This window comes from Cibotium barometz, chromosome 41 (genome assembly GCF_041138505.1).
Source record: "Cibotium barometz isolate CiBa-2024 chromosome 41, ASM4113850v1, whole genome shotgun sequence".
In the NCBI taxonomy this organism is placed as follows: domain Eukaryota; kingdom Viridiplantae; phylum Streptophyta; class Polypodiopsida; order Cyatheales; family Cibotiaceae; genus Cibotium; species Cibotium barometz.
This window is the reverse complement of record NC_141086.1, coordinates 4,111,841-4,121,601: the sequence shown is the minus strand read 5'-3', so window position 1 is coordinate 4,121,601 and position 9,761 is coordinate 4,111,841.

The window sequence follows — 9,761 nt, the reverse complement described above, 5'->3', positions numbered from 1 at the left end:
GGCTGATTGAGAGGTCTTTCTTTTAGTCCCAAAAGTCGTAAGAGCATCATTGTTAGGCACGGATATAGAGATTGCCTCAGGTGGCATCTTATGCATAGCTAGGGGGCATTATGAGGCCATGTGCCTAAATTTACAGCATTCAAAACATGCGCTAGCAAAGAGGCCCCATTTGAGTTTATAATAGGCATTGCCCATTGCAACATTGTTGACATTTACATAGTATGATTGTGGCGTGGCTATATCCATGTCCCACAAAATGCAAAAACGATTTGAATTACCATTCTGCCGAGGTGGGCACACAAATTTTCCCAATGAGACTGCAATTTTGGGTAATAGGTTTTCCAAACACTGGGGGGAGTCCACTACTTCAACCTAGACCGGACATTGATGCTTAATCGGTGATTGATAATCGCGTGTAGGAGACCATGGTAGTACATGCACCATCTGTCGACCATAGTACAATGGAGACTGTTCCAATAGCATTTGTTTATATTTTTCTTTTGCCAGAATAACCTCAAAAAATCCCTTTGTTGCATAATGCACATTGTGAACAAAAGCCCCCTAAAGTCCTTGTCATCCGCAAACATGCATGCGGCCTGGGAAGAAAATAATAACTGCATGTTTTGCATACATCCAAACCGGGTCGACAATCTCATCAACATAAACATATATGCCAAGAGAAGGGGGAGACCCTGTCCAAGATTTCGTGGTGTCCTCAAAACCTTCATGCATAACATTGAATACCAGTGGTGCTTCCGGCGAGGGATGAATCGGGCCATCCAGCCCCACCACGAATTTCTTCTTTTTATTTTGAGAAGATATCTCCCTGTTGTAAGCCATGTTCACAGAAGCTGCTGCTGCAGCCATAGCTCACTGCAACCCCCCCCACACACACACACAGGGCTGCCCACACATGACTAAACTCTCTCTCTCTCTCTCTCTCTCTCTCTCTCACACACACACACACACACACACACACACACACACACGCACGCACACAAGCCTTGATGGAAAGCAGGCTATGAGCAAGAAGAAGGAGCAGCTAGCAAGTTGGAAGGGAAGAACTACAGAAAACACGTGAAGGGCATAGCTAGTAGGTAAAGAAAGGATAGGCGATGATGCAGCAGCAAGAGTCTCGGCGAAAACCCTCTCTATGGCAAGCACAAGAGACTTCACCACACAGCACCGCCAAAAAAGGCGACAACCCTCTCAACAGCAAGGGGAACGACCGAAACGCACGTGCGTATAAATAGACACATGAATCCGTCCACATCTGCAAGAAGCCCTCGTGCAGAAGCTGAACCGTCTCTCTCCCCTCATCGTTTCACACACCCCCACACACATTACTTCTCTCTCTCTCTCTCTCTCTCTCTCTCTCACACACACACACACACACACACACACACACACACACAAAAATAGCGAAACCACTACTTCATTAATGAAAGTAATGTAGTGTCCCATAGTGGGACAACTATGACTCACAGTGAGAAAAACACCCCAAGCTCTGAAAAAGAGCTCTCCAATATCTAAAGAATCTCCGAGAGACTAGTAAAGTGATCTACGGAAGAAGGAAAAAGGGTCGACATGCAATTCTGGACATGGTAGATAGTCCTGAGTGCCCAAAATCTTATCCTTGAAAATCGTGCCCGGATGTGCCTTGACAGGAGGGCTCGTGACATGGGGCACTGTTTCACGTGGGTGAGAGCATCATGTTGATGCAATGTGTCTATGTGCCAAAAGAATACCCATCGGAAAAACACACATAATACATCTCCATAGAAACAATCGTTGCTTCAAGGGAAACTTCCTCTTCCATATCCATTCCAATGCCGCTTTCCATAGAGGCAAGGATTTAGACATGCTCCATAGATGATTCGTATGCTCATGAATCCAAGGGGAAGGGGGGCAAAAGGAGCTTGGACGCCCTAGAAATTGTGAGCTGATGAAAAGGAAGAGGTGTATATCCAAGGAGCTACCTGTCAAAAGGCCAATCTTTGAGTCGGCCTTCTTCTTGAAGCCCAATGATTGCATCATGTCCATAATGACCCTCCAAATTGACCTATGATGCAATCCCAAACGACAATGTCTGATTACTTGAGGAAATGAAAAACCATACCATGCTCATCAATAATGTCCTGTATGTGGTGAATTCCAAGCACGGAAAGGTTTTAGGCCTTCCTTGGTTGTGATAATGCAAGAGGCACTTTAAACACCGTACTCTAATGAATGCTCTCTATAGTCAAAGAGTTTCCTTGGTCCGACCAATGTAGGTCTTGTAACAAAGCTTTCCAGTCTTGAATGAGAGCAGTAGCATAGGGTGAACCTGTGATTTCGCCATTAAAATGTCCAAAAACTATATCATCATAACGGGTGACCCAAAATCCATATGCTTCTATATGCATGTTGCTCAACATGCGAGCCCATGGCTTTGTTTGTGCCACAAAATTAGGTAGAAGCATCATCTTCGTCGTCTCGTGAGAACATGATATTGGATATTGAGAATATTAAGTCCACCATGCATCTTAGGCGAGCAAACCAAGTATTGCTTCATCAGACAAAGGGCTTTTCTATCCACTTTTTTCCACAGGCATTCCAGGGCTTTAGACATGAAAAGGTCCGTCTGTTTTTGCAAGACCAAGGCAACAAAAGGAGATAGAATTTCACATACGCCATGATTATAGATTGCAATATTCGTAGACGTACATGCAATGTTCATGTAGAGAGCTTCCAAGGGGGCAACCATTTGTAACAAATCCAATTTTCTAAGCTCTTTTAGCTCCTCACTCCTGTCCTTGCTCTCTACCCGCTTCACCATACCAAATAGTTGTCTACCTTTTTCCAACATAACCTCTCATAAAACTCCCTCAATGACTAACAATCAGCAAGAAAAACAAGAGCATCTGGCATGTCGAGAATGTCACTGAAGACCTCCTTTGCTCTTTGGAGGATCTTCTCCAAAACCACCTCACCCTAAATCCATCTTAAAAATAAAAAGAATAAGCATGAAACACCACAAGCAATAGCTTCACCCAAGTGGATGCTTTCAACATTAACACCACTATGTAGTTTTGATCACATACCCTCAGAAATCATGGTCGTTTCTTGGCCAACCAAACATAGACTTGGTAGTTTTTTTGGCCTCCAAAAGTGCTACAAGCACATCCACAATTGCAATAAGGTTCAACTTCTCCAAAGTTGCATAGCTATCATTATTCCACTTAAGAGCCAAGACCTTCTTATCCCCAAGGGCGGGGTTAGATATATTAACCAACAAAAAAAATGATAAAGAAATCAAACAAGATCCCCACACATAGCAATATACTAGAATATCATCATTTATAACAATAGTAATCCATACCTTCCCCATCCTATTACTGTATTTTCTCATGAGTTTTGTCTTTGTGGACGTTGCAATTTTTTAAAGCTCCTCCTCCAAGAGAGTGGCCCACAAGCCGTCAAGCTTCTTATGCAAATATTTTGTTACTTGCACCTATTATTATCATGAGCATTAACGATGCACAACAATGCTTGTAAAACATAACAAGAAAGGGCAAGTCTACATAGCTAGAAATCAAGGAAGAAGTAGATTGCAACTCACGTTGTACATCAAAGATCCGAAGTACATTCTTGTTAGAGGAAACCAAGGTTCTTCCTCTTTTGTTGACCTCTTATGAATGTGAGAAATAAGCTTAACATCCTCCTCTGGCAACTCTTGCAAGTAGGCTTGTTGATCAGCCTTACATATGTTTGATGTGTTGACCAACTCATCTCTCAATGAGGTTACAATAAGAGCGTGGGTGCTTAAGCTACACACCTAATGGTATATTTAGAGAAATTGTTGAAATAACCAAATCAAAATAAGTGATAAATGAAACTAATGAGATAAATTACTTACAAATTCATTCTTTGGAGACATGATGAAAGTGTAATCTCGCTAACCGTAGTGGGATCGATCATTGTAGAGAGTACACGAACATGCTTCTCCATGACAGTCGAGAATTTCTACCTTATTACCTTAGTCCAAGCCATGGTACGATGGTTTCCCTCTCCCAGACAAAAAACATACGGCCAGCTAGACTAGTGAGCTCAAGACGAGCAACTATGTCGTCCTTGAAGGCTTGGTTCACCTCTCTCCAAATCAGATCCCACCCTTGCTGAATATCATCATCAAGTAGCTGTTCCTCTTTATCCAAAGTCCACATTGACACAATAAACACCCACTTATTTGGAACATATCCCTCATGCCCAAAAGCAACTTTCAACCCAGAAATGTCATCACAAAGACCTCAACTTTTGCATATGGAATCAATTTACATAAAGGAATGGGTGGACACACAAAACATGAGAACAGTCTAGTCTTTTGCAATATATCTTCCCCTTGCACATCAACAAACTATTCTCATCCTTGGGATCCTTTCTTTTGAATTCTTTGGCCTCATAAACAAATGGAACTATCTGCATCTCTTGCTTTCTCCTAACTAAGTCATCTTCCTTATCCCTATCATAGCCCTCGTTAGCAAGAACATCAACAACCCCATCATGTATATCCAACCCCTTATCTTCATGTATATCTACTTCAGCCTCCTTTTCAACCCTTTTTGATCTCCCTCCCCTTCCTCTCTTACTAGACTTAGGTGGACTACCAATTGGACTTCTCCTGATTAACATTGCCTCAAAAATATGCTCATTGCCATGGCCATGTAACCAAAAACAAAGGGGCTAGAAAAGGCCTGCGCCAATGTGGGCAACTTCCAGCCCATTTTTTTAAAGGTTACATGACCATTATGGCCATGGCAATGCGCTCCTTTGAGAGAAGCCTTCATTATCTTGGCCGTGATGGCCATGTAACCTAAAAGAAAGGGGCTCATTGCCATGGCCATGATGGCCATGTAAGCTCAGACAATGTGCTCATTTCCCCTTTTTGTAAGGTTACATGGCCATCATGGCCATGGTAATGACCACCTTTGAGAGAACCCTTCATTACCTTGGCCATGGTGGCCATGATTTCTAGTGAAAAAAGGGGTTGGAAGATGTCCGTGCTGGCCAAGGTAATGAAAGGAAACATCACAACCAACACAACACAACCATGCATAACACAACCACCACAACCATACAAAACACAACCAACACAACAAAAATCATATTCATAACCAACATAAACATTATAATAATCAACATCATCTCTAAATTCTTTGGCAGCAAAAGCAACACAAAAAAGGGGGCTGAAAGCGTCCCGTGTCGACGCGTGACGCTTCCAGTCCCCCTTTTTTTAAAGAACCATGGCCACCATGATGTAGGCATCTTGCCAAAACATAAAATTAAAAAAAACCATGCCATGATGCCTTCTTTCCCCCCTTTTTTTAAAGAACCATGGCCATGGCCATGATGCAGCAACACAACCATAACATAAAAAAAGGAGATTGGAAGCGGCCCACACCGGCGTGGGTGGCTCCATGGAATAGATACCGCATTTGAATGACTTTTTTTCATTCATCTTGCATAAATAATTGAACCATACAACATAATGCATCGTTGACCAAACCACAATACTTTTTCTGAGGACCCTTTTGTGGTTGGACTATGACCATCCAAAAAAAGACAACCAATGGACAAAAAATACATTTTACTATTTTACGTACGAGAAGCATGAAAAATACTTTCAAGTAGACTTCTAAGTGGACCAAAAAACACAAAATACTTTGAGCCAAGAAATAACATATCCCAAAACAGGAAGGGAATAGTTCAAAATACTGTAAGTCTAAGTAACCAATCATCTCATTGATTGGCTAATTGTTGTTTGTAGGTTTAATTTGATGAGGTTGCCTTAAAATAAAGGCAAGGTCTCTTTCAAAGAGACATGGCTGATGTATAATCATGTGCTGATTCCGGTGTGCAGACCCAATATATGAATTTAAGTAAAATACAAATGCTTGTAGGCTAAGAATGGTTTTTCCCCTTTCTCCTTTTTGAAAATCAAGGTAGGTACACATTGGCTCCTCTTTGATGTGCACATCATAATAATTCTCTATCAGCAAGCAAAACAAAACATGAATTTTAGGTTTTAAAACTTCTTCTTCAATGAACAGTGCCTCCATCCTGGTTGTAGATTCCAACTTCTTCTCATGAATTTTAGGTTTAAAACTTCTTCTTCAATGAACAGTGCCTCCATTCTGGTTGTAGATTCCAATTTCTTCATGAATTTCAGGTTTTAAAACTTCTTCTTCAATGAACAGTGCCTCGATTATTCTAGTTGCATATTCCAATTTCTTCTTCGCTTCATGTTAAATATGATGCCTCCATTTCTTTCTTTGTTTACTTGATCCTTGGGGGCATCCTGTTTTCCCAAAAGATTATCCCACTATAGGTGTCGATGGTGATGATAGGCTAGGCTTGAAAACAAACCCTACTCCTTTCAAGCTTGCCATTTCTTCTTTGGTAAGATGTGTTCCCCACTCCTCCCCAGACAAATAGGGTCTTTGGTGGATTCCTCACATGTTTATCAATAACCCTTGTATGCTCCACATCATGGTTGCAAAACCAAATCCACTGATATTGTGGGTTTCCTTTATATGTTCTTTCACCCCAAAAACAAAGAGCTACTAGCCATGGTGACCTGCATTGCATTATGTTTGTGCACCTTTTCCCAGGGACTAGTCCAAAGCACTCAGTGAGTTGGAATTCTTCTAATGGCCCAAGACGACGTGCATATGCTCACCTCCTTGACCATATATATCTCAACATTGGCTGGCAAAAATTGTTGCACATTGTTCTCCACTACAACATTAGTACCATCATCATTTGTTGTTTCTAGACTCCAGCTTTCAAACCTTATCTTTCATGGACGACCAAATATTTTGCATTGCTATGATTCCATCACACAAATTCAGGTCTATGTGAACTGTTTGTTCTGTTGGATGACTTTTTCCTTTGCACAGTATCCTATCACCATCATGTAGAACTGGTTCCTCATAATAGGTGTGCAAGATATTTCCCCTTGTATTGCATGTGCAACAAAAGCAAGACTTGGTGTGTTTTTGGAAGACACTCTATCCAAAAAAGTCTCCATATTTGGACTACTCCCATCATATCATTCTATAAGATAACCCAACTACTTTACACATTGAATATATGAATTAATCACATTTGAAACACATGCATCATATAATGATATCTTCTAGAGACATTGGCAAATAGTCCTCTCAAGAAACAAGGGGTGCAGGCTAGGTGTTGTTCATTTATTGATCATGAGGAAGAAGTGCAGGGAGATTCAAATGTGCTCGTTGGGTCTCCTAGTGTGATAGTGGCACTGACCCACCACATTGGTTCTCCTAGCCATACTATTGCCTGGTTTCAAGGAGTCTAGCCACTAAACTAGATGTCAGCTTTGATGAGACCGGTGATGATATAGTGCCCAATGGAGATATGAAGCATTATTATCAGATGGGTTAAAAAGTTCCTTTGGGTCTTATGCAAGATGTGTTGGGATAGCTCTATGTGAGGTGGACCATTGAGCCTTCATTGGTGCCTCTTTACTGTTTGGTTTACCAATGAAGCTATCAGACCAGTAGTTAATGATGCTGCATGGCTCATCCCTTTATTTAATGTGGCAGGCTATGTGGAAACCATGGGGTTTTTTGTTGTGTCAATTAAAGGTCCATATGGTGAATCAATGTCTATCCCTCCACAAACTATTGACGGATGGGATTCAATTTGGAGGAGACTTAATGAAGCATTTGATAGAGAGATCACAAATGAATGGGCATAATTGCGTGGGAGGAAGCTTTCTGTGTGGGACAACAACCATTGTTTGAAGACATGGATGAAGAGGATTGCAGATTATAAGTATCTTCTTTAGTTCTTTGTTTTTTTTCCCAAGTATATGTGGTGTAGCAATGTGTTACTTTTATAGGATGATATTTGTAGCACTTGGGTATGTGTAAGATGAGTTAAAGAAAAAATTAGAGGAGTTAATCAATATTAAGGAGGAAAAAAATGAAAGATCGAGGAAGAATTTTTCTTTATCCTCTACAAGAGAAATTGGAGCAATAAAACTATGGTGGGTCTTACTAGAGATAAGCTTTATTGCTTGTGCTTAGAAAAAGTGGCTACTAAGAGGTTCATATTGTCTTAGTGAAATTGAATGTGTGTGTGAATTGGGTGTGTGTGTGTGGGAAAACTATTTTTTGTGTAGGTGTGTGTGAAAGAGGACATGAAGGAAAGAGAGGGGAGAAGGACATTTAAGTAATTTATGTGGTGCTTATTTGATTTGTGTTTTTGTTTGTAAGGGTTTATTGAAGAAAACCCAGAAGTAAATTTGAATGTGAGCATCACCTCGCCACCCATACAAAATGAGACAAATGAAATGGTGGGGAAAGAAATCACAAAGTGTAAGAGTGTGAGGAAGGGAAAGGGGGAGCCCTCACATGATGTGACCTTAGTGGCATCTAAAGGAATGTGTGTGTGTGTGTGTGTGTGACAAATATTTTTTGTGTAGGTGTGTGTGAAAGAGGACATGAAGGAAAGAGAGGGGAGAAGGACATTTAAGTAATTTATGTGGTGATTATTTGATTTGTGTTTTTGTTTGTAAGGGTTTAATGAAGAAAACCCAGAAGTAAATTTGAATGTGAGCATCACCTCGCCACCCATACAAAATGAGACAAATGAAATGGTGGGGAAAGAAATCACAAAGTGTAAGAGTGTGAGGAAGGGAAAGGGGGAGCCCTCACATGATGTGACCTTAGAGGCATCTAAAGGAAATGAAGGAGAGAAAGAAACCTCCAAGGAGAAAGAGAAAAGAAAAAAAGTAATAGATGAGGATGATCTATAGTAGGAGAGTGAGCGACAAACAAGATCTTATCATTTGTGTGACTGAGTCCTCTCAATGGTTAGCTTCAGAGAGATGCCCTATGTTTGGTCAAGCAGGCAGGGATACTTAAAGTTTATCATTATGAAATATGAGTGACAATGTAACAAGATTTTTTGTTATCTTTTCTTATTGTTGGCTTCACTTTCATAAAGGTTTTCAGTATGTGACTACTGTGGATGCTCTTTTGGTTGATATTATAGCCATTGATGAGTTTGCACAAGAAAGGTGAGAATTTGTCTTCTAGTTACAATGTCTTCTAGTTACAATGTCTTCTAGTTAGTGCATGTAATAGTTATCTTCACTCTATTCGTAGTATTAAAGAATTTTTGTAAAAAAGCTCTATATCTTTTTACCATTACCGCAGTGAACACTCCAAGGAGGTATCTTAGCTCAGTTTTGCCAATTTTCCCACTTCTATGTTGGTACAAGGGTTCCATGTAGTGTCACGAAGTAAACTTTAGGGTACTGGTTTGAAATGTTGAGAAATCTACATGATTTTTTAACTAATAATGCATCACATATAAATTAGCTTTGAGGTTTGTCCTTTGTTACATATCTCTTCATAAATGAATGTAATTGGTTTGATTCATTAATTGATTTCATTGTGATTTTGCATATGGTTGCTAGCAATATTCACACATGAGGAAGATTACATCATTGACGTATTTGTTGGATGCGGCAGTTTGGGTGCTAGTAGTTCATAGGTGATGCTTCAATACGTATGCTTGGAGAGGTATTTTTATGCTTAAGGAGTGCCTTGCAAAGGTGGTATGTGGCCCACCTGCCTAGGGTGATGCGGTCTAGACATAGATATGTACTTTTGTGCTTTTGGGATACTCTTCCGGTGATTTATATGCTTTACATTGATGTTTTGGTCTATATTTTGGTTTAG